Genomic DNA, 23,946 nt, shown 5'->3' on the forward strand with positions numbered 1-23,946 from the left:
AACAGCACGTAGGGTGTTATGGACCTATGGAGCTCTGTCTACTAGGAAGAAGGGGCAGGGATGCTAGAGAATGGATGTGTGTGAAGATTTATTTATTTATTTATTTATTACATTTTTATACTGCCCAATAGCTGAAGCTCTCTGGGCGGTTCAGAGCTAGCAAACTATGAGTAGATAGTCTAGGTAAGATGTCTGAAAGAAAGGGTAAATGATTATTTATTTATTCATTCATTCATTCATTCCATATTTATGCTGCCCAACAGCCTAGGCTCTACCATCAAATGAGAAGCAGAGCAAGCCAACATTTTATTTTATGGAACATGTTAATTTAAGAGTTGAGAAAGTTTCAGATTTTGAGGCCTTAGCTAGACTTAAGGTTTATTCTGGGATCGTCCCAGGGTCATCCCTGTTCATATAAATGACACGCAGGATATCCCGGGAGCAGGCAGGGACGACCCCGGGACAATCCCGGGATAAACCTTAAGTCTAGCTAAGGCCCATGTTTCAAATGGGAAGAGAGATCCCATTTGAGCGATCTGGTGGGAAGTGAGTCAGGGCCCTGAATGAAAGAAAGGCAAGAGAGGCACTAAGTTCAGACAAGACATTAGTCAATGCAGTGTGAAAACTCCGCTCAATGGTTGAGTTTCTAGGGAGCACTCCCCACACATTTTAACTCCACTACTGTGTGACTATGGGCTACCATGGAGTTGAGTAAAATCCATCGTGATGCTTGATTGACATTTCGTCCGCCCTCTCTCCTCCCCCGGTCCTCCCAATGGTATCCCATCAGCCATTGCTGCAAAAAACCAATCCCCCGGACCTATCAGCATGCCAAATTTCAAGTTTCTAAGTCATCTGGAAGTAGATAAGCATTTCCAGACATACATCGCACACAAATACTTTCCGCTTTGTAAGAGATGCCCAAGTCAACGGGGGCTTGAGAAAGACAAGGAACACCTGAGAAGCACAGCTAGTGGGGAGCAAGGTTCTTCCTGCTTCTTCCATCAATTAAGTTTGGCGTCTTGGTCGATTGCTCCATCTTTGGTAACTACTATGGATTGAGTAGGAAGGTGTGAACGGGTTAGTTCAGGAGTGTTGAACTTCTTTCAGCCTGAGGGCCAAATTCAATTTCAAAGAAGTTCTTGTGGGTTGCATTCCACTGGTGGGTGAGGCTGGAGGCCAACATTACCAGCTTACTGTAGTTTAACGCTCTTACTGCCAGTCACTCAGCCTTAGGAGAGGCATTTCAATCTTTTAAAATGGGGAGCAAAATGACACGAAAGCTGGGAAACCACGAAACAATTGGGAGACAGGGGGACAGGGGGCCATCTGGAGAACAACAGAGGGTCCTCCCAGGTTCAATTTAACTGCATTCTACCAAAATAAAGTTGCTAAATAAAGGATTTATCCATCATTATTATTATTATTATTATTTATTTATATAGTACCATCGATGTACATGGTGCTGTACAGATAACACAGTAAATAGCAAGACCCTGCCGCATAGGCTTACAATCTAATAAAGTTGTAGTAAACAATAAGAAGGGAAAGAGAATGCAAACAGGCACAGGGAAGTGTAAACAGGCACCGGGAAGGGTGAAGCTAACAGTATAGAGTCAGAACAAACTCAAAGTTTAAAAGCTATAGGGAAAAGAAAAGTTTTTAGCTGTGTTTTAAAAGCTGTGATTGAGTTGGTAGTTCTCAGGTGTTCTGGAAGAGCATTCCAGGCATGAGGGGCAGCAGAGGAAAATGGACGAAGCCGAGCAAGGGAAGTAGAGACCCTTGGGCAGGCAAGAAGCATGGCATCAGAGGAGCGAAGAGCACGAGCGGGGCAATAGTGTGAGATGAGAGAGGAGAGATAGGCAGGAGCTAGACCGTGAAAAGCTTTGAAGGTCAACAGGAGAAGTTTATATTGGATTCTGGAATGAATTGGGAGCCAATGAAGAGATTTCAGAAGCGGAGTGACATGGTCAGAGCAGCGGGCCAGGAAGATGATCTTAGCGGCAGAGTGGTGGACAGAGACCAGCGGACTGATGTGAGATGAGGGGAGGCCAGAGAGGAGGAGGTTGCAGTAGTCCAACCGAGAGATAACCAGTGCGTGAACGAGAGTCTTGGCAGAAGAGACAGACAAAAATGGTCGAATCCTGGCAATATTATACAGGAAGAAACGACAAGATTTAGCTACTGCCTCGATATGAGGAATAAAGGAGAGCGAGGAATCAAATATAAAGCCAAGGCTACGAGTTTCCTTGACCGGAGTAAGCGTGACTTCGTTGACAGTAAGAGAGAATGAGAGGTGAGGAGAAGGTTTAGGAGGAAAAACAAGCAATTCAGTCTTAGCCATATTGAGTTTCAAACGGCGATGAAGCAGCCAGGCTGAGATATTACATCAGAGGGTAAGGAAGCAGCAGCCAGGCACCTCTAAGGCCTAATCTACACCAAGTAGGATATAGCACTATGAAAGTGGTATGAAAGTGGTATATAAGAGGCAGGAGCCACACTACTGCTTTATAGCGCTATTGAGGTGCACTGACAACTGTTGGGGCCCATGAAACATGTAATATGTCGCTTTCATAGTGCTACATGCTGCTTGGTGTGGCTCCTGGTTGGTGTAGATTAGGCCTAAGAATCTTGTGCCTAAATTTGATTCCCCCCCCCCTCCCTCCCAATCCCCTTTCCTTTTGTGTCATTTTGTTTAGATTGTAAACCTGTGGGCAGGGACTGTCTTAAGAAATATTTTTTGTAAGCTGCCTTGAGAGCCTTCTATGGTCCCTTCTACCACTAAGGATTATCCCAAGAAAATGGAGGGGGTTGCCCCTGCCTGCTCCCGGGATCCCCTGTGTGTCATTTGGATGCACAGGGATGATCCCAGGGGAAAAGGTGGGATAAAAGCACTATAATAAAGAAATAAAGGTTTGATTCTCAGTCCATGGGGCTGTCTTGACATTGTCTTTGCCCTGGGGTGGCTCCAAATCCGTGCTGCGTTGGTCAGATGACACAGCCGCAGATTCAAAGCCACCTCAAGCTTTTCCAACCAGAGCGAGGTCAGCCGGCTCTTCCGCCGGTCTGTCCTCTCGCTTGGAGACACTGCAGGGGTGTTCCTGGGCGGAAGGCAACCTCCTAGTGGGCGCCGGAAGCCGAGGGAGTGGGTGGGTGGGCCCAGCGAGCCTAACAGCCATCGGAAAGCCCACCCTGTTTCCCCTCGTTAGGATAATTTGCCACCACCGTGCACCAGCAAGAGCGTGGGGTTTGGTGGCAGCGCCCCTATACCTAGGGTGACCATATGGAAAGGAGGACAGGGCTCCTGTATCTTTAACAGTTGTATTGAAAAGGGAATTCCAGCAGGTGTCATTTGTAGGCATGCAGCACCTGGTGAAATTCCCTCTTCATCACAACAGTTAAAGCTGCAGGTGCCCTGCCTTCTTTTAAATTTAAAGCTCCTGCAGCTTTAACTGTTGTGATGAAGAGGGAATTTCACCAGGTGCTGCATGCCTACAAATGAGACCTGCTGGAATTCCCTTTTCGATACAACTGTTAAAGACACAGGAGCCCTGTCCTCCTTTTCATAGGGTCGCCCTACCTATATCTCCCCCGCCACCCCTGAACCTAGCTTTTTGCAAACAAAGAGGGAGGATTTCATGCGGGAAAGAGGAACAAACAGCCTGATTTAGCATCCTTGCAAGATTGGTCCTGCATCCAATAGAAAATAACAGTTAAAAGAGCCAAGATGCTAAAAGAGGAATAAAGAGGCCAGGCGGAGGAGGGCCCAGTCCTGCGAAATCCAAATAAATCTCTGGCACAATGACTTAGTTCTCATACCCCTAAATTCCTTCAGTGAAATGGATGAATCTTCTTCCACTCTTTAATCCTGCCTCCGTGCCCTCTGACTCCTCTGTTTTGAAGTATAGATTGTAAACCTCATGAGGAAGAGACAAATCTTTTCCTTTGTAGAGCACCATAGATTAGTCATCGCCAAGCTCTGTGGGTCGGTGGATACATTTGGAATTTCAAGACTGCGTCGTGGGCGCTATCGCAAAATGGCTGCCATGGTGGGCATGGTCCATCACAAAACACACCTTTCCCAGAAGGCAACTGGCAAGGCTAAAAGCATAAGTAACTTGCCCAAGAACCTAAGTACAAGGAAGAGGCGGAGGCAGAGCTCCAAAAAAACAAAAGCACTCTTTAGAATCAAAATGAAGACTTCCTTGGTTAAAAATAAATTTTAAAAATCGTAAGGCAACCCAGCGGCTGCACTGGTGCCCATGGTCACCAAGTTAAGAGACCCTAGGCAGAAATAATATGAAATCAATGAGTGAATTAATAAGCAAACACGTGTACACGAGAGCCAGTGTGGTGTAGTGGCTACGGTGTTGGACTGAGAGTCGGAAGATCTGGGTTCTAGTCCCCACTCGGCCATGGAAACCCATTGGGTGACTTTGGATCAGTCGCAGACTCTCAGCCCAGCCTACCTCACAGGGTTGTTGTTGTGAGGATAACATGGAGAGGATATAAATGAAATAAATAAATAAATAAATAAATAAATAAATAAATACAGAGAGGAGATTCTGAGTTCAGAAAATGTCACGGGATAGGGAAGTAAATGTGTTATCTATGGAGGAGTACTAAGGCAGAAGTAATCATAGAATCATAGAATAGCAGAGTTGGAAGGGGCCTACAAGGCCATCGAGTCCAACCCCCTGCTCATTGCAGGAATCCACCCTAAAGCCTCCCTGACAGATGATTGTCCAGCTGCCTCTTGAAGGCCTCTAGTGTGGGAGAGCCCACAACCTCCCTAGGTAACTGATTCCATTGTGGTATTCCATTAGTGATTCCATTAATCACTAGTTCGAGAGAAGGTCTCCCTCCTAATTCCCCACCACCAAAAAACCCCCTGTATTGACATGGGGCTTGTCTAGACAGGTGCTTTTATCCGCGGTAACTTTGGAGTGGCAGCAGGTGATCTACATGATGCAGCTGCCACTCCAAAGTGGTCCAGGGGCAAAGCCCCAAAGCTCCACTCTAAAAAAGCCAGGCACTTACGGAGCTGCTGCAAGGTGGGCCACAGCCTCTGGTGATCACGGATTGGTCGCCATCGGCTGGGCAGGGAAGGGGGTGGACTGAAAAGTTGCTGGACCACCTCTGCATCTCTGAGGACCCTTGTTAAAAAATAATTAATTCAAAGAGGGGGATTGGATATTCTGCAAGGGAGCGAGCACTCATCTCCTCCCCCCTTGTTCCCCCCCAATTAAGCTGTAAATGTGACCCTTCGCATGTACAGCTTTAAAAAAAGAAAAGAAAATGTCCACCCAGTGTATGGGCGCTGTAAAGAAGGCAAACTCCATGTTAGGCATTATAAGAAAAGGAACTGAGATACAACTTGATGGTGCGACCACACTTAGAATACTGTGTACAGTTCTGGTCACCACACCTAAAAAAAGGATATTATAGAGCTGGAAAAAGTGCAGAAAAGGGCAACTTAAATGATGAAGGGGCTGGAGCATCTCCCCTACGAGGGAAGGTTACATCAACTGGTATTGTTTAGCTTGGAGAAAAGGAGGCTGAGGGGAGACATGATAGAGGTGTGCAAAATTATGCATGGTATGGAGAATGTAGACAGGGAGACATTTTTCTCCCTCTCTCAAAAGACTAGAACCCAAGGGGGTCAGCCCATGAAACTGATTGGTGGGAGATCCAGGACAAATAAAAGGAAGGACTTCTTCACACAGCGCAGAATTAAATTATGGAACTCACTGCCACAAGATGTAGTGACGGCCACCAGTCTGGATGGCTTTAAAAGGGGGTTGGATAAGTTCCTGGAGGCAAAGGCTCCTAGCCCTGATGGTTGCGTGCTATCTCCAGTATTCGAGGCAATTGCTGGGGAACATGGGTGGGAGGGTGCTGTTGCACCATGTCCTGCTTTTTCATCCCTGGCCAATAGCTAGTTGGCCACTGTGTGAACAGAGTGCTGGACTAAATGGACACTTGGTCTGATCCAGCATCAGGGCTCTTTGTATGTAAAAAAAAGAACTAAACTTAGGCCAAGATATACCCTATTTCTTCAATTCTAAGACACACTTTTCCCCCCATATAAACATCTCTAAAAATGGGATGCATCTTAGAATCGCAGGTGTGTCTTAGGGTTTTTTTTTTCCTGTTGGTGGTTCTGAAATTAGTCTGCGTTTTACAATCGATGGCGTCTTACAATCGAAAAAATACGGGTATATATAAAACCTAACCTTGGAAGAGGGGCGCGCGGTTGCTCTCAGGTGTCCCTGAACTGCCGTGTGTGCTTGTGTGGGTAGGCACAGCAGCCTTGCCTACAGGAAAGACCCAACGTCGTCAAGACGAGGGCCGGGACGATGATTTCTGGTCTGCTGCTCAGCCAGCATGTATATTTTCACTTGGAGCCAGGTGCGCCGGGTGCCAAGTTGCTTCCGGTCCTAAGTACCCGCTGCCATAATAATCCAAGTGCTTGCTTCCAACGCCCCCACTCCTTCCCGCTCCACGCGGTATCTGGTGCCTGCCGAAATCAAGCATCCTGCAGTGCCCTGCCCAGATATATAATAAATCAAAAGGAAAATAAAATACTGTATTGCGTTATGGCTGTGGCACAGAGGCCGAAAGGCAGGAGAGGTATTCAAAGATACAGTTGGGAAAACTTTGCCCTTAAAAGGAAAAAAAAATACACCCGTTTTCTTTTTCCCCCCTCGCCGGCCAAGCAGCTCGCAAGTTCAAACAAGGTAAAGGATGCTTCTCCGATCCATTGCCCCCTTCGCCCTCTGTGAACTGGCAGCGAGATCAAGTGAGAAGAGAGAGGCAAAGGCATGCTTTCTGCCATGGGCCCCTCTGGAAATAAGGAAGACCAGGAGGGTCAGTCTCTAGCTGTAAGATAACCAGAGGTGCAGGTCCAGACACTGATGCATCAGTACAGGACGCTGCCTAATAACGAACGGAGCGCCGCCATGAAGAACCTCGGCGGAGGGCCTTCTCTGTGGCGGCACCCACCCTCTGGAAAAAAACCTCCCTCGGGCGGTTCGGGAGGCGGAAAACGTAACACCTTTTAAACGCCTCTTGAAAACAAACCTTTTCGCACAGGCTTTCTCCTTGTTTTTTTAACTCAGCTGGTTTTCATATTTCCTTTTTAACTTTTAATGTTTTAAATTTATCTATTCTGGTTTTATTGTATGGTTTTTAACTGTGCGCTGCCCAGGGAGCTTCGGCTGATGGTATAAAAATGTAATAAATAAATAAATAAAACCAGATCAGACTGCTCGTCCATCCAGCTCAGACTTGCCCAGCCAATGTTTTGCACTTCTCCCATTGGCCCTATCCAGCATGGCCGATGGTCAAGAATATTGGGAGTTCTAGCCCAAAACATCCAGATGACACCAGCTTGAGAGCCAGTGTGGTGTAGTGGCTAGAGTGTTGGACTGGAAGTCGGGAGATCCGGGTTCTAGTCCCCACTCAGCTATGGAAACCCACTGGGTGACTTTGGACCAGTCACAGAACCTCAGCCCAGCCTACCTCACAGGGTTGTTGTTGTGAGGATAAAATGGAGAGGAGGAGGATTATGTACTCCTCCTTGGGTTCCTTGGAGGAAAAAAGGCGGGATATAAATGCAATAATAAATAAAATAAAATAAAAGTGTATCTGGCTCAATACTGTCTGCTTCGATTAGCAGAAGCTCTCAGACAGAGAAAGGTTCTCTCTCCTATCACCTCCTACTTGACCCTTTTTTTTTAAGTGGGAATGAAACAGTGATGCAATACCACTAAGCAAAGTCTAAATGCTCCTGGTGGTTCCAAACGGACCTATAGCCCGACTGGAGGCACTTATTATTATTATTATTTATTTATTTATTTATTTATTTATATAGCACCATCAATGTACATGGTGCTGTACAGATAACACAGTAAATAGCAAGACCCTGCCGCGTAGGCTTACAATCTAATAACTGTGTCTGTCTACTTAACTACTCTTGATGTCGTAGGCACTTAATAGATACTTACTGACATTATTACTATGACAACTAATACTATGCAAAAAATCTACTCGGGGTTGCATATTCGGGGTATAAATAGCCCTACCAGATGAACTACCGTAACTAGAGAAGACTCGATCAACCATTCAGATCATATTCTTTTTATTGCATTTATATCCCGCCTTTTTTCCTCCTTAAGGAACCCAAAGCAGTGTATATAATCCCCCCCTCTCTCCATTTTTATCCTCACAACGACAACCCTGCGAGGTAGGTTGGGCTGAGAGTCTGTGACTGGCCCAAAGTCACCCAGTGGGTTTCCAAGGCCGAGTGGCGACTAGAACCTGGACGTCCTGGCTCCCAGTCCAAGACTTTAGCCATTATACCACACTGGCTCATGAATACTTGGGGATCTGCTGACCGGGTGCAATCTACCAAGGAAAGAGCACCTTTTATCAGCTTAGGTTGATATACCAACTACGCCCTTATCTGGACAGAGATAGCCTAGCTACAGTGATCCATAATCTGATAACCTCTCGTTTGGATTACTGCAATGCGTTATACGTGGGGCTGCCTTTGAAAACGGTCTGGAAACTTCAGCTGGTACAAAATAGGGCAGCACGCCTATTAATAGGGACTGGCCATCGAGACCACATCATGGCAGTCCTTCTACAACTACACTGGCTGCCAGTCCAGGTCCGGGCCCAATTCAAAGTGCTGGTATTAACATTCAAAGCCCTTAACAGTTTGGGACAGGTTATTTGAAGGAATGCCTCCGCCCATATGTACCTGCCTGGACCTTAAGATCATCCACAGGGGCCCTTCTCCGTGAGCCCCTGCCAAAGGAAGTGAGGCAGGTGGCTACTAGGAGGAGGGCTTTCTCCGCTGTGGCACCCTGGTTGTGGAATGAGCTCCCCAGAGAGGTCCGCCTGGCGCCTACACTGTACTCCTTTCGTTGCCAGCTGAAGACCTTTTTATTCTCTTAGTATTTTAACACTTAATTTAACTTAAATTTAAATTTTACTGTCCTAACTCTGTATTTTAATCTTATATCCATTTCTGCTGCGTGGTTTTATCCCGGTTGTGCTTTTTATACTGTATTTTGTATTTGTGTTTTTAGACTGTTGGTTGTTTTATTATGGTTTTAGTTTTTGTGAACCGCCCAGAGAGCTTTGGCTATTGGGCGGTATAAAAATGTAATAAATAAATAAATAAAAATAAATAAATAAATAAATAAAACCATCTCGCTCTATATCTGGAAAAGACCGCAACACGTTTCAGAAATGAGAATGCAATGAGGGCGTAAGATCAAAGGCGCATCTCTGAGAAAGCTGTAGGGGGGATTGTCAGCCTCTCAGGGGTCCATTTCCGCTACTAATAAACAACCACAGTGTGAGATTCGTCCAAAAAGGGATGTCAGGTCACCGTCTCTGCAAACGGATTTTCTTTTGGGGACGTAGCCGGCCCTGGACGCCACTACGAGGAGCTGCTAAACTGTGAGCGCTTACGAGGCTAATAAACAGGCCTTGAATAACGGTCGCCTGGAACACGTCTGGACTGGTTTAAAACCTTGATCTGGAGCCCCTAAGGAATCCTGGGAACAGCAGTTTGATGAGGGTGCTGAGCACTCTCTGGCAAGAGTTTATTTACCCTTCAACCCATCATGACGGACGCAAGATATAAAAAGAGTGCATTCTTTTTCTTCCACTCCTTCAGCACGTTGTTGAGGATTCTAACATGCAGTGAAGATGCAAACCTACTTAACGTGGACGAAAGATAGATTTGGGAAGGGGATAGAGCATACCCCACACTAGGGGCAAAATCCAGATTAGAGATGTGAAAGCCTGGGAAAAAACTCATAAAATTTGGGAACGGACAGACTGTTATTTGTTGTTGTTGTTGTTGTTTTCTGAAAAACTGGAAAAATTGTGGGGGGGAAGGATAAGGGGAAAAAATGGATTATGGAATGTTTTATTTTAGCAAGATGAATAAAATGTTTAAGACAAGGTGTTCATATATTTACTTCTCCAAATGATTTCTAAAAACTATGTATAGTATCAGATTATTACAATTTCAGAGCACCGAGGACAAGTGAGTCCTAGGATGCAAACTGAGACTACAACTCTGAAATGCAAGAGCAAGATGCATTTCTGCCTCTAGGGGGCAGCACTGCCACGGAAGCAGAGACTGAAACTGATAGTGATGGCTATAGGTCAGAAAATGAGTCTGATTAAATGTCATGCATATTCATTGAATCTTGGTTCCCCCCCCCCCCCATTTTTCTCAGTTCTTTTTATGGGAATGGGGGCCTTTATATCCGCTGGACACTGTGGAAGACTAGCGGAGACGCAAATAATTTTGTTTATTACTAATGTTGATGGATTCTTCTGGGTTTTTTTAACAATTGTTTTTTGCCTTCTCATAAACTGGCAAAACCAAAGAGGTTTCTTATAGTTCAGGAGCTTGAAGCTCCATTTGTTACCAATTTTTTTTAAAAAATTAAAAAGTAAATTCAATTTGTAATAATTGCTTGAATAAACTGTACTTTTAGTATACCAAATGTGATAATTTTATGCCAAAACTACTTGTACATAATTACATTTTATGTTCCTAAAGTAACAAAGTGCCTTTCAAACTGTAAAAAGTTTTAATACTGCATTTTTTTCAATTTTTCCCAAAAAAAACCCACCGCTGAACAAAACCACTGTAGTCCTCCAAGGACGCCAACTCCACAGCCTCCTCAGAAGGTTCGTTCCTCTCCCAAACTGCTCTGAAGAACATTCAAAGATCCATGCTGGATTAAACCAGAGGTCCCTCCAGTGCAGCCAACCCATTGCTCCAATGAGAAGCCCACAAGCAGGACAGAAACATTGCGAAATGGGAAATTTTCCAATGCTAATTAGGTTGATTTGCATAGGAAGAATTTCTATTTGCTTAGGAAGAATTTCCATTTGCTTTGGAAAACGTTCAGATGTCCTAGATCAGCCTTCCTCAACCTGGGGCGCTCCAGATGTGTTGGACTACAGCTCCCAGAATGCCCCAGCCAGCTCTGCTGGCTGGGGCATTCTGGGAGATGCAGTCCAACACATCTGGAGCGCCCCAGGTTGAGGAAGGCTGTCCTAGAGAGAGGTAATTTAGCATGTTTATTTTACTTGTATTTAGTAAAGAAAACTAAAAAAAAAGAGAGTACTAGGGCCGTAGCTAGACCTGAGGTTTATCCCAGGATTGTCCTGGGGTCAAAACTGTTCATCTAAATGCCACACAGGGCATCCAGCGCTCAGGCAGGGACGAACCCGGGATGATCCTGGGATAAACCTTAGGTCTAGCTACAGCCTAGGTTAATATTTTGTCCCAATATTCCACCTGAAATATTTGTCCTGAAATATTTGAGCGGAAAAATGAAAGCACACATACTTAATGTGATTTAGATGTTATATTATGTAGACAATGGAATACAGTGGGCCTAAATTACACCCTAAACCGTTTTTTTGGAGAGATGTCTAACCCACAAACAATGCTTGCCACCTGGGTTCACACAACACAGCAAGCCAGGTGCCCATAATTCAAGAGCCCCCGCCGGTAGATTAGGCCATGGTGTGTTGTCGTGTCATGCGAGCCAGGTCATGGGTGGTGGTGGTGGGGGGGTGGAGTGGAATGTCTGAATGAAAATGGAAGGGGGAAGCATAAATCCCCTCTCCCAAATCAACGTGATCCCAGTTTGAACTGAGGCTACTCACACTTACACTCAAGTGAGTAAGATAATCAGGCATAGCTTGGATTAGCAAAGCATTTCGTTTGGCCCTGAACTTGGAAACCTGTGCCTAGGCTGTGCACCATCACATGAGGTGGGTGCGTGCGAGAAAACAGGGATCCATCTTACCCTTAGCTGGCAACAAAGGGATTATGTTGCCAATCCTGTACTTTCAGGCTGTTACCATTTTATCTCCTGTGTCTTTAACCCCTTCATAACAGGCAGAAATTTCACAGGGGAAGCTTTTCCCTCCACATGGTCTGGGGCTATGTGCAATACAGGAACCACTTTGTTTGGGTTTTGCTCCATGCACCTGCTGGATCGCTGCACAAGACCTGGGGTCAGACTAGATGACCTTCTGGTATAATGTGGCGTTACCTCACAATTGATTATATTTTATATGTCTAATTAGTATGTCAGGTAAGTAGAGAATGTTAGAACTGAGGAGGTGTGGTTTATGATGTAATAGGTGTGGGGGGAAGGAGTGTGTTACGAGTTTGTGGGAGAGGTTTTATAGGTTTTGTTTTTCTTGTGTTTTTATTTGTAAAGAAGGAAGAGTTTAGATTCTAGGGACTTAGGATTGGTATAAAGAGAGGGAGGTGGTTGGTGTGTGGAGAGTTTAGATTAAGCAGGATTGAAAGTGTTATATTTTTATTTAAAGTTTTTTAATAACAATAAACTTAGAATCATAGAATAGTAGAGTTGGAAGGGGCCCATAAGGCCATCGAGTCCAACCCCCCGCTCAATGCAGGAATCTTTTTATTATTCTGTTAGCTACCAAATACCACGTGTCAGCTGGGCATTATTTACCTGCCTTACAGTTATTGAACGCCCACCCCATATTATACCCACAGTATATTTAGAGCAGATGCTGTATAAAACCTATTTTTATACTGTTGTTCTTACGTTTTTAAATTTTGTATGCTTTTAATGTTTAGTGTTTTTAACTTTTGTAAACCGCCCAGAGAGCTTCAGTTATGGGGCGGTATATAATAAAATAAAAAAATATAAATAAATATTTCCCTCATAGCTACGGGAAAGGTTTTTTTTATTTATTTATTTATTACATTTCTATACCGCCCAATAGCCGGAGCTCTCTGGGCGGTTCACAAAAATTAAAACCATTCAAAGTATAAAACAACAGTATAAAACCATACTATAAAATACAATATAAAAGCTCAACCAGATAAAAACAGCAGCAATGCAAAATTACAAATTTAAAACACCAAGTTAAAATGTATTTATAGACTGTTAAAATGCTGGGAGAATAAAAAGGTCTTCACCTGGCATCTAAAAGCATATAATGTAGGTGCCAAGCGAACCTCCTTAGGGAGCTCATTCCACAGCCGGGGTGCCACAGCAGAGAAGGCCCTTTAATTAACTCTCCCTCAGACTCTCAAGTGATGGTGCTTGGTCTGAGAAGCGTTTATGCAACGGGCCTAGCGTTAGGGTTTGTTACGTCGCATTTATCCCAACTCGTTCCTAGAAAAACACCCTAGCTGAGGAAGCACACCAGAGGAACCAAATCCCGCTGCAGAGTGCAAGCAGAAGAGGCAAGCTGCAGCAGTGTCATTCGGAAACACGACACGGAAAGCAATTCAGGAAATCCGCCAACTGAAAGCCAAGGAAGAGCCACAGGAAATATTTGAACTGCAAGAGAAGTGTGCATGAGGGCAGGCGGAGTAAACCCGTGCCGTACACTCACCCAAGAGACCTGGCAGGATTACAAATGGAGCAGCTGCAAAGAAACAACAAAAAAAGGGACTTCCTTCTTGTGAATTGCACTGTGAGGAAAAGTTCCAGGTACCTAAATATTTTATGCTGGCACCTACAAATATAAATGCCTTTGAAACGGCCCGGAAACTTCAACTGGTACAAAACAGGGCAGCACGGTTACTAACAGGGACTGGCCGACGAGATCACATCACATCAGTCCTTTTCCAGCTTCACTGGCTGCCAGTCCAGGTCTGGGCCCGATTCAAAGTGCCGGTGTTAACATTTAGAGCTCTAAACGGCTTGGGGCCAGGCTATCTGAAGGAACGCCTCCTCCCGTATGTACCTGCCCGGACCCTAAGGTCATCCTCAGGGGTCCTTCTCCGTGAGCCCCTGCCAAAGGAAGTGAAGCAGGTGGCTACCAGGAGCAGGGCCTTCTCTGCTGTGGCACCCCGGCTGTGGAATGAGCTCCCTAAGGAGGATCGCCTGGCACCTACAGTAAAGTTATTTTTTATTTATTTATTTATTTATTACATTTCTATACCACCCAATAGCCGGAGCTCTCTGGGCGGTTCACAAAAATTAAAAACATTCAAAGTATAAAACAACAGTATAAAACCATAACATAAAATACAATATAAAAGCTCAACCAGATAAAAACAGCAGCAATGCAAAATTACAAATTTAAAACACCAAGTTAAAATTTATTTACAGACTGTTAAAATGCTGGGAGAATAAAAAGGTCTTCACCTGGCGTCTAAAGACATATAACATAGGTGCCAAGCGAACCTCCTTAGGGAGCTCATTCCACAGCCGGGGTGCCACAGCAGAGAAGGCCCTCCTCCGAGCATCATTTTCCGAGCATTTTAACAGTTTATAAATTTAATTTTAACTTTGCTGTTTTAACTTCGTATTTTAAAATTGTATATCTGCACTGCTGCTGATTTTATCCTGGTTGTGTTTTTATATTGTATTTTACATCATGTTTTTATACTGTTTTGTTTTATATTTCGAATGGTTTTAATTTGTGAGAACAGCCCAGAGAGCTTCGGCTATTGGGTGGTATAAAAATGCAATAAATAAATAAATTGCAGGTTAACCGTGGCAGGGACCTAAGATTTTCCCACCCCCTCCGTTTCACAGTACAGCACACTGGTGGCCTTATATACGCAGATGAAAACGGTACAGCGGGCCATTTCAGGGAGGGGCAGGCAGTTGCTAGTGGAGGCGTTTTCCTAAGAACACTGGATGTTTTGTAGCGCCCAAAAGCAAACACACAAAGACAGACCAGGTTTTCACGTATCTCTCTCAATCAGCCTGGAGGTAGAATGCTTGCTCACTCATCCCCTTCCAGACTGTCTGCCTCCCCCTAAGCAAGTTTTAGGAATCGCTTGATCTTCCCCGATCGGGCAAGCCAGACAGCCACTGAGCCAGCTTGCGTCTCTGGTCGAAAAACAGCTTTGTTCCATTTTCCTGACCTTTTCGGCCTGGACATCAGCTACACCCACACTCCCCTGCAGCTTGGCACCCGGAGACTTGACTTGTGTGGGGCTGGACAGTGTGTTCCATTGTAAGCACACAAATAAGCCCCAGTTTTCTCTAAAGTTCAGGCTCTGCTGTTCATTCCCCAAACGTTTTGCAGCATCACCTGTGCAGGGAGGGACCATGAAAGCAAAGAGGGTAAGACACCACCACCCCACCCAGCCTCCATCTCCGATCACCTGCGATGATTCCGTAGGAGCACAGGTATTTCTGGAGAGCTCACAAGTTCAACGCACGTCTCGAGGGTCCTAGGCTGGGGAGATTTATTGTAAACAATGAAATGCTCTAAACTAGGGGGGTGACTTGGAGGAGAGGCAGGGATGAGAACCATGCCTCCCAACCTGAACTCCATGGGAGAAATGTGGGCTGTGAATGTGGGCATAAAACTCTTTCCTTTCATTTTCTTCTCTACGGGACTTTGCCCCGTGTTGAGAACTTCGAAAAATCTAGAGCCCCACTGGATCAGACCAAAGATCCATCCAGTCCAGCACCCTGTTCCCAGTGTGGCCAACCAGTTGCCAACAGGAAACTCATAAGCAGGACTTGAGTGCAACAGCACCCTCCCACCCATGTTCCCCAGCAACTGGTGTACATAGGCTTACTGCCCCTGCTATTGGAGGTAGCACAGAACCATCAGGGCTAGTGGCCATTGACAGCCTACTCCTCCAGGAATTTGTCTAACCGCCTTTTAAAGTCATCCAAAGTGCTGGCCCTCATGACATCCTGTGGAAGTGAATTCCATACTTTAAGTATGAACTGAGTGAAGAAGTACTTCTTTGATCTGTCCTGAATCTCCCACCAATCAGGTTCATTGGATAACACCACTGGGAGGGAGAAAAAATGCCTTCCTATCTACTTTTCTCACCCCACACCTAATTTTGTACAGCTCTGTCATGTCCCCACCCCCTTGTTCCCCTCTAAGGAGGTGGTGGGCTGTCGATCGCTGGATGTCTTCAAGCAAAGACTAGACAATCACCTGTCAAGGATGCTTTAAACTGGATTCCTGCACTGAGCAGGGGGTTGGACTTGATGGCCTTATAGGCCCCTTCCAACTCAAGGATTCTATGATAAGCCTGGCAGCTTAATAATTATGATGATGATTTATTTATTTATTTATTTATTTTTAAAATATCCACTCACTGTCCAATGATGGCTAGGAGTTGCAGGCCAGCACATCTGGAAGGAACAAAATTGGGGAAGGCAGAGCTACCTGGCCAATGGGAAAATCTTCTGCATCAGCCCCGTTAAAATGAATAGGAACGGCACGCGAGCACAAGGGAGAGAAGGGACAAGACTATGACTGGGTTCACACAACACACTAATCCACACTGAGCTGGTTGAGTGTGGGTTATTGTTGAACCGTAGGTTGTTTGTTGAACCGTGGGTTAGCATGTTGTCTGAACCCAGGACATTTTCGGCAGGGTGGCTTGTACCATACCATGTGGCTTATTTTCCTCAAACAAGCCACCTTGAGAACCCATGGTTGGTTGTTGGGTTATTCAGGGTGGTTAGCAAGCCACACGGCATGGGTAGCAAGCCACTCTGAGGAAAACATCCTGGGTTAAGACGACACGCTAACCCAAGGTTCAACAAACAACCCACAGCTCTACAACACTCCCCCACTGAGTGTAGGTTAGCAGGCTGGGTAAACACCCCCATGCATTTTATGCTAAATAAATGAAGGATTGAGCATTTAGGAAGGTGAGAAGGAAGGTGAAGGCATTGGGGTGGGGGGACCTGACTGGGATCCAACCTGGTAGGGTGACCATATGAAAAGGAGGACAAGGCTCTTGTATCTTTAAGAGTTGCATAGAAAAGGGAATTTCAGCAGGTGTCCTTTGTATGTATTCAGCACTTGGTGAAATTCCCTCTTTATCACAATAGTTAAAGCTTCAGGAGCCCTGTCCTCTTTTGTATCCTTTCCATATGGTCACCCTACAATCTGGTGCCCTCCATGGCCATTCTGGGGATGATGGGAATTGTCATCCCTAGCTGTTAGTCCTTCCATGGAATAGTAGAGTTGGAAGGGGCCTATAAGGCCATTGAGTCCAACCCGCTGCTCATTGCAGGACTCTGTCTTAAAGCACTCCACTCTTGAATGCCTCTAGTGTGGGAGAGCCCACGACCTCCCTAGGCAATTCCTTGTTCCCTTTGAGACAAAAGTGGTTCTAGTGTGAACTATGGAAAGTAGCTAAATTCACCTCCAGATTCAAAGCATGAGAATTTTCACATCATCCCAGCTTGGCGAGAAGAAAACCATCAATCACCCACCCTGTCATTTTGCAACATGCTCCACGTCATCAGTATCGTTCCGTTTCTGTTTTTCAAAAATCACAACGTACTGCTAAGGGACTTCACGTCCCAATGAACAGGCAGCTGAATTAAGCGCCTCTATACTTTAAAAGGATAATAACTCCTTGGCGGTTGCATAGGAATAGTTTTTCACGGACCCCCTGCGAAGATCAGATGGTTCTCTACTCACTCTTGTGCCAACTGGAGAAACCATCGTTGGGATGACGTGCCACTTCCCCAAGGGCAAAGCTAAAGGCCTGAGTAGAAACTGATGCCGTTTAAATATCAAAGAGATACAAAGTTAAGGAAAGACGGAAAGTACACAGGTTCCTATGCGCCAATCCTCCCCCTCCCCACTCTACCACCCAGGAAAGGAGCGCCATCAGGCAAATTTTAGAAAACACACAATGTTCTAACACTAGACACCTACTTCCTGGAGTAATCTTTTAGTAAGGAAGCTGGATATTCCAAAACACAGCAAAGAAGCCCACTGGAAAAGCTTCAGCAAACCCTTTATAGCCAGAAATTTTTATCGGTCTTAACATTTAAATGTTCTGCAGACTCCGCTGCCCCCCCCCCCCGCTTTTCAATTAGCTTTAAAAAGAAGAAAAGATGCTTCCTCCCGAGTTTGATTAAGGCTCCACTGTGCACCTTTGGTGGAAATATTGGTTCGCTGCGAAGTAGGGTGACCCTATGGAAAGGAGGACTGTTCTCGTGTGTCTTTAACAGTTGTGTAAAAAAGGGAATTTCAGCAGGTGTTATTTGTATGCATGCAGCACCTGGTGAAATTCCCTCTTCATCACAATAGTTAAAGCTGCAGGGGTCCTGCCCTCTTTTGTATCTGGTCAAGAGGACAAGGCTCCTGCATAGGATAACCATATGAAAAGGAGGACAGGACTCCCATATCTTTAACTGTTGTGCTTCATCACAAGACTTAAAGCTGCAGGAGCTATACTAGAGTGACCAGATACAAAAGAGGGCAGGGCTCCTGCATAGGATGACCATATGAAAAGGAGGACAGGACTCCCATATCTTTAACTGTTGTGCTTCATCACAATACTTAAAGCTGCAGGAGCTATACTAGAGTGACCAGCTACAAAAGAGGGCAGGGCTCCTGCAGCTTTAACTCTTGAGATGAAGAGGGAATTTCACCAGGTGCTGCATGCATACAAAGGACACCTGCTGAAATTCCCTTTTCTATGGAACTGTCAAAGATACAGGAGCCCTGTCTTCCTTTTCATATGTACACCATACCCTGAAACAGTTTCTCAAAATAGAGGGGGCGGGGGAAAGGTTGCGGTTGCCAACATTAAAAAAAAATATCGATGTGATACACAGAAATTTAGGATATGAAACTCCGCCTGATTTCCATTTATCTCCACACCTGCTATATTTCTGCATGCCAAGCTGCTGTTGAAAAGGCATATCAAAAGGCATTATGGCCAGGGAACAAAATCTGGGGAGAGAGGAACTGTTGCCAAGACTTCCAACGGTTTTGGAGGTACCTTGGGTAAGACAACCTCAACAGGTCCCTTGTCCACCAGCAGTAGAAACAAAGCTGTTTGAGGAGCGACTGAAAGAACTGGGCATGTTTAGTCTGGAGAAGAGAAGATTGAGGGGAGACATGAGAGCACTCTTCAAATACTTAAAAGGCTGTCACACAGAGGAGGGCCAGGATCTCTTCTCGATCCTCCCAGAGTGCAGGACACGGAATAATGGGCTCAAGTTACAGGAAGCCAGATTCCAGCTGGACATCAGGAAAAACTTCCTGACTGTTAGAGCAGTACGACAATGGAACCAGTTACCTGGGGAGGTGGTGGGCTCTCCCACACTAGAGGCCTTCAAGAGGCAGTTGGACAACCATCTGTCAGGGATGCTGTAGGGTAGATTCCTGCATTGAGCAGGAGGTTGGACTCGATGGCCCTATAGGCCCCTTCCAACTCTACTAGTCTATGATTCTATAATCCAACATGGCTCTTCTTACGTTCTTACAGCTCTTCTGATGTTCCAATTTATACCGTATTTCTTCGATTGTAAGATGCCACTGATTGTAAGATGCACACTAATTTCAGTACCACCAACAGGAAAAAAAAAAACCTAAGACACACCTGCGATTCTAAGACGCACCCTATTTTTAGAGATGTTTAGATGGTAAAAAAAGTGCATCTTAGAATCGAAGAAATAGGGTACCTCTCCAGACAAATGCAAAGCCAAGGAGGAAAATGTGTCAGGGAGTGCTCTCTGGAGACCAGAGTGACAGACAGAAAGCATGAGACTGGAAAAAATCTTCGCTGGGTAGGATAGGCACTGTACTGTTACATACGGAACGAGGCCTCCATTTCTGCAGGATGCCACCGGCAAAGAAACCTTGGAGATCAATGCTTAATGCAAAATCGGAATCACAAAATCACAGCCACAACTAACATGAAGCACGCAACTGCCTGGTTATTCTTAAAATCTGTATCTGGAAGCCCTTACGCTGGATACGGGTGAAATCATTCTTAGCCCTGCTCTATTTTCAAATTCCCCTGCATTATCACAGGGCTGGCTGAAATTAAAGCATCCCGGGGTTTAAAAAGAAACAACAATTCTACATTGTACAAAACACAAGAGCAGCCCAAAGAGCATGCATTCCTTCCCACAAAAAGATACCCATTTGCAGGAATGTCAAGATATTAAAGGTTTTTAAAAATAACAACTCTGCACACTATTGCATTACAGAGACAACGGGCAGAACATCAGAAATAACTGCAAATAAATATATATATACATTTTAAAAAGCAATATAAACCCCCTACAGAGAAATAGAAAACTTTTTCAGCCGATGTTCTCGGCACAAAACTGACCACAGCCAGCCAAAAGATTAACACTTTACAGAGACCTTATATAGCAGTCTAGGGAAATATCGTTGGCAGTGTTCACCCAAGACAAGTGGAGTCCAATACCACGTGGTTCCTCTATTCAGGATTGAGCACTTGGGTTAGCTCACACATGCAGGGCAGCTAAGCATGCAAAACTGTTCCTGAACTGTATCACATGGCAGAATTCCATGATTGAATGTTTTGCTTGCAAGGGGGACCCCTCCTGCAAGCAGAACTAATGTATCAGGGAGAAGGTTAGACTAGAACTCTTTCCCTTGATATCTAGTTTTCTATATGCATGAAGGTTTTTGTTCAGAAGGGCATTCAGTCAAAGCGATTTCCCTTTCGGGCCCATCGTCAAACCTTCTGGATCCCCAAATTTTTTGGGTCAGAGTGCACATTTGGAATCTTGTCACGGGCACTCTCACAAAATGGCTGGCATGGGAGGAGGTGGGGCTTGCCCATATACAAAACATTCATTTCTCACAAGGCAAACTGGTGAGGCTAAAGGGGAAACGACCTGACTGTTAGAGCAGTATGACAATGGAATCAGTTGCCTGGTGAGGTTGTGGCCTCTCCCACACTAGAGGCCTTCAAGAGGCCATCTGTGAGGGATGCTTTAGGGTGGATTCCTGCATTGAACAGGGGGTTGGACTCAATGGCCTTGTAGGCCCCTTCCAACTTTGCTATTCTATGATTCTATGATTCTATGACCTGCCCAAGCACCTAAGGACAAGGCAGAGGTGGGCTCTGAGCCCCAAAACAGGCATCAAGAGAGGTGGCTGGGGACATCATGTAGGGAGACCCCAACACCAGGCCATCAAATGCTGCCATCTTTGTTCAACATATTTTGTTCAAGTATAGCTTCCAAACTGTGTGAGGTCCTGGTTCCTCTCTATTTGGCCCTGGTTAGGCCTCATCTAGAGTGTTGCGTCCAGTTCTGGGCTCCACAATTCAAGAAGGACGCAGACAAGCTGGAGCGTGTTCAGAGGAGAACAACCAGGATGATCAGGGGTCTGGAAACAAAGCCCTATGAAGAGAAACTGAAAGAACTGGGCATGTTTAGCCTGGAGAAAAGAAGATTGAGGGGAGACATGACAGCACTCGTCAAATACTTAAAAGGTTGTCACACAGAGGACACGGAATAATCAGCCCAAAGTGCAGGACACAGAATAATGGGCTGAAGTGACAGGAAGCCAGATTCCGGTTGGGCATCAGGAAAAACTTCCTGACTGTTAGAGCAGTACCACAATGGAACCAGTTACCTAGGGAGGTGGTGGGCTCTCCCACCCTAGAGGCCTTCAAGAGGCAGCTGGACAGCCATCTGTCAGGGATGCTGTAGGGTGGATTCTTGCATTGAGCAGGGGGTTGGACTCGATGGCCCTATAGGCCCCTTCCAACGCTACTATTCTATGATTCTATGTTTGTGTGCGTGATCAGGTGCACACACACACACACACACACACACGGCTGCAAGAGACTGGACATGAGTCCCAGCCTGCTGCTTTGGGGTGGGCACGGTGCAGCTACTGGTGCCCCCACTGCTGGAGGGAGGGGAGGAGAAGTGAGGGGCCCGGCCAGGCACAGAAACATCAGCCCCCCTGCCGCACCCCCAGCTGGAGTCCCTCTGTTTGCGTAGGTATGAGTGTGTGGTGGTGGGGAATTAAGTGGGCCCCACCCTTCAGGCGTCTTGCTTGAGGCTCAGAAAACAAACACACCTTGATCCAGCCCTGCGCCTACTGCCAGAAGTGGTACAGTCCTGGCACAGTTGCATCACCTGCCTCATCCGCTGCCGTTTGCGTAAGCTAGGCCTCGGTGTCCTCGCAAACCCTCTCCCCGTGTCGCAGGTACAATTTTGGAATGCTTGAACTACTGGCCTGCGTGGGAAGCAAGAGTGCGACACAGAAGCCAAAAGTTATACCTGCAAAGACTCCAGGCTTTCACAGACGACAGAAAGTGAGGCTCTCTTTCATCTACATGTGCCCAAGCATCACCTCCCAGAGCAGCCTTCTCCAAACAAGTGCCCTCCAGACGTGTGGGTCTGCAACTCCCATCATTCCCAGCCACCATATCCCACATGGCTGGGGAAAGCTGGTTTGAACCAGGCCACCTTCAGCCAACCCCTTCGTTTTGTCCATTGCAGGATAAAACACACACACATAGAATCATAGAAAAGTAGAGTTGGAAGGGGCCTACAAGGCCATCGAGTCCAACCCCCTGCTCAATGCAGGAATCCACCCTAAAGCATCCCTGACAGAGGGTTGTCCAGCTGCCTCTTGAAGGCCTCTAGGGTGGGAGAGCCCACAACCTCCCTAGGTAACTGGTTCCATTGTCGTACTGCTCTAACAGTCAGGACGTTTTTCCTGACGTCCAGCTGGAATCTGGCTTCCTTTAACTTGAGCCCGTTATTCCGCGTCCTGCACTCTGGGAGGATCGAGAAGCAATTTCCAGCCCTCCAGAAGTTTTGGCCTACAACTCCCATTAGCCCCAGCCAGCATAGCCAGTGGTGAGGATCATGGGAGTTGTAGGCCGCAAGTGGCCCACCGCTGGTTTAGAGGCATCTAATTCTGCATTGGATCTGTCCCTGGGGCTCCGAGGAGGCTGGTGCCTTTGATGTCAGAGGGTGGTGAATCTGCTCCAGGTTTCAGCCAAAACAATAAAGGCGCCGTTCAAGGTGTTTCACATGCCTTGGCTAGACCTAAGGTTTATCCCGGGGTCATCTGGGAATACCAGAAAATTAGGATTGTTCCTGGTCAGTAGGAGGCCATTCCAGTGGATGACTTTGTATGTTTTCGATCAAGCTCTATTCCACTCCACCGAAAGGTCAACGGCCGCTATTATAGGGTTGGTCATATATTACCATGAGGTTCAAGGTGGTGTACAAAGTCCACACACTGTGGCCTAGTTCTCACCGACATGTTAAACCTGTGCCTGGATTATACCTCCAGATTTCAGTCAGGACTGTACCACACAGGGGCTGTGGACATAGGAAGGTAGGAAGCTGCCTTATCCGGAGTCAGACCGTTGGTCTATCTCGCCCCGTATTGTCGACACTGAATGGCAGCAACAGTTTTTCCAGCCCTAACTGGAAATATCAAGGATTGAACTTGGAACCTTCTGCATGCAAAGCAGGAGGCTGAAATGATAGTATGCACAAACAAACAAACAAATGCTGCAACTCCCTGCAGATGAAAAACCAGCACGTCAGGGAGGGAGCTTGGCCAGACTCCACCCGCCTCACATGCTAGCTTTCTACGTGGAGGGGATTTTCTTCATACGGAGGAGTGTCCTGTCTCTCTCCGTCTCAGTATTTTTGCCAGGCAAATGAGACCAATACACACAGCTGGAGGATGTTCTGCATATATTGTATTCCTCTTCCTCTTAGATCAAGCCTTCCCCAATCTGGGGCCCTCCAGATGGCCAGACTACAGCTCCCATCATCCCCAGCAGGCTGGCTGGGGGTGATGGGAGTTGTAGTCCGGCCAGCCCGATTGACATCAACAGAACTGGCTCCACTGGGGAATATTTTAGGCTAGTCTGCATCCAGGCACCGGGACCTTTTCTCACACCATAAAACACAGCTGCTATCACATACCAACTACTGCTTCCAGAGTTCTTGGGTTTACATGGACATGATGGCTAGGGAGACAAAACCCAGATACCGGAAGCAACGCGTCACTGCTACCTCATGCTTTCCCGTAATGGTCTGCTCCTGTGGGCCCACTTCTTGAACTTGGCTATCCCCATGTAAGATTTGCAAGGATGCTTCTTCCCTGAAACATTATACAGAAAGCCATTTCCATGGCACA

The 23,946-nt window shown here is 46.0% G+C and overlaps 1 protein-coding gene across 1 annotated transcript in view; it reads right to left on the reverse strand.

Moving 5' to 3' along the window:
* The window catches only part of ARHGEF17 (Rho guanine nucleotide exchange factor 17), a 228,830-nt gene that overhangs the window by 201,259 nt on the left and 3,625 nt on the right, over positions 1-23,946 (reverse strand). The gene's annotated exons all lie outside the window — the stretch shown is intronic.

This window comes from Elgaria multicarinata, chromosome 5, assembly GCF_023053635.1.
Source record: "Elgaria multicarinata webbii isolate HBS135686 ecotype San Diego chromosome 5, rElgMul1.1.pri, whole genome shotgun sequence".
Taxonomy (NCBI): domain Eukaryota; kingdom Metazoa; phylum Chordata; class Lepidosauria; order Squamata; family Anguidae; genus Elgaria; species Elgaria multicarinata.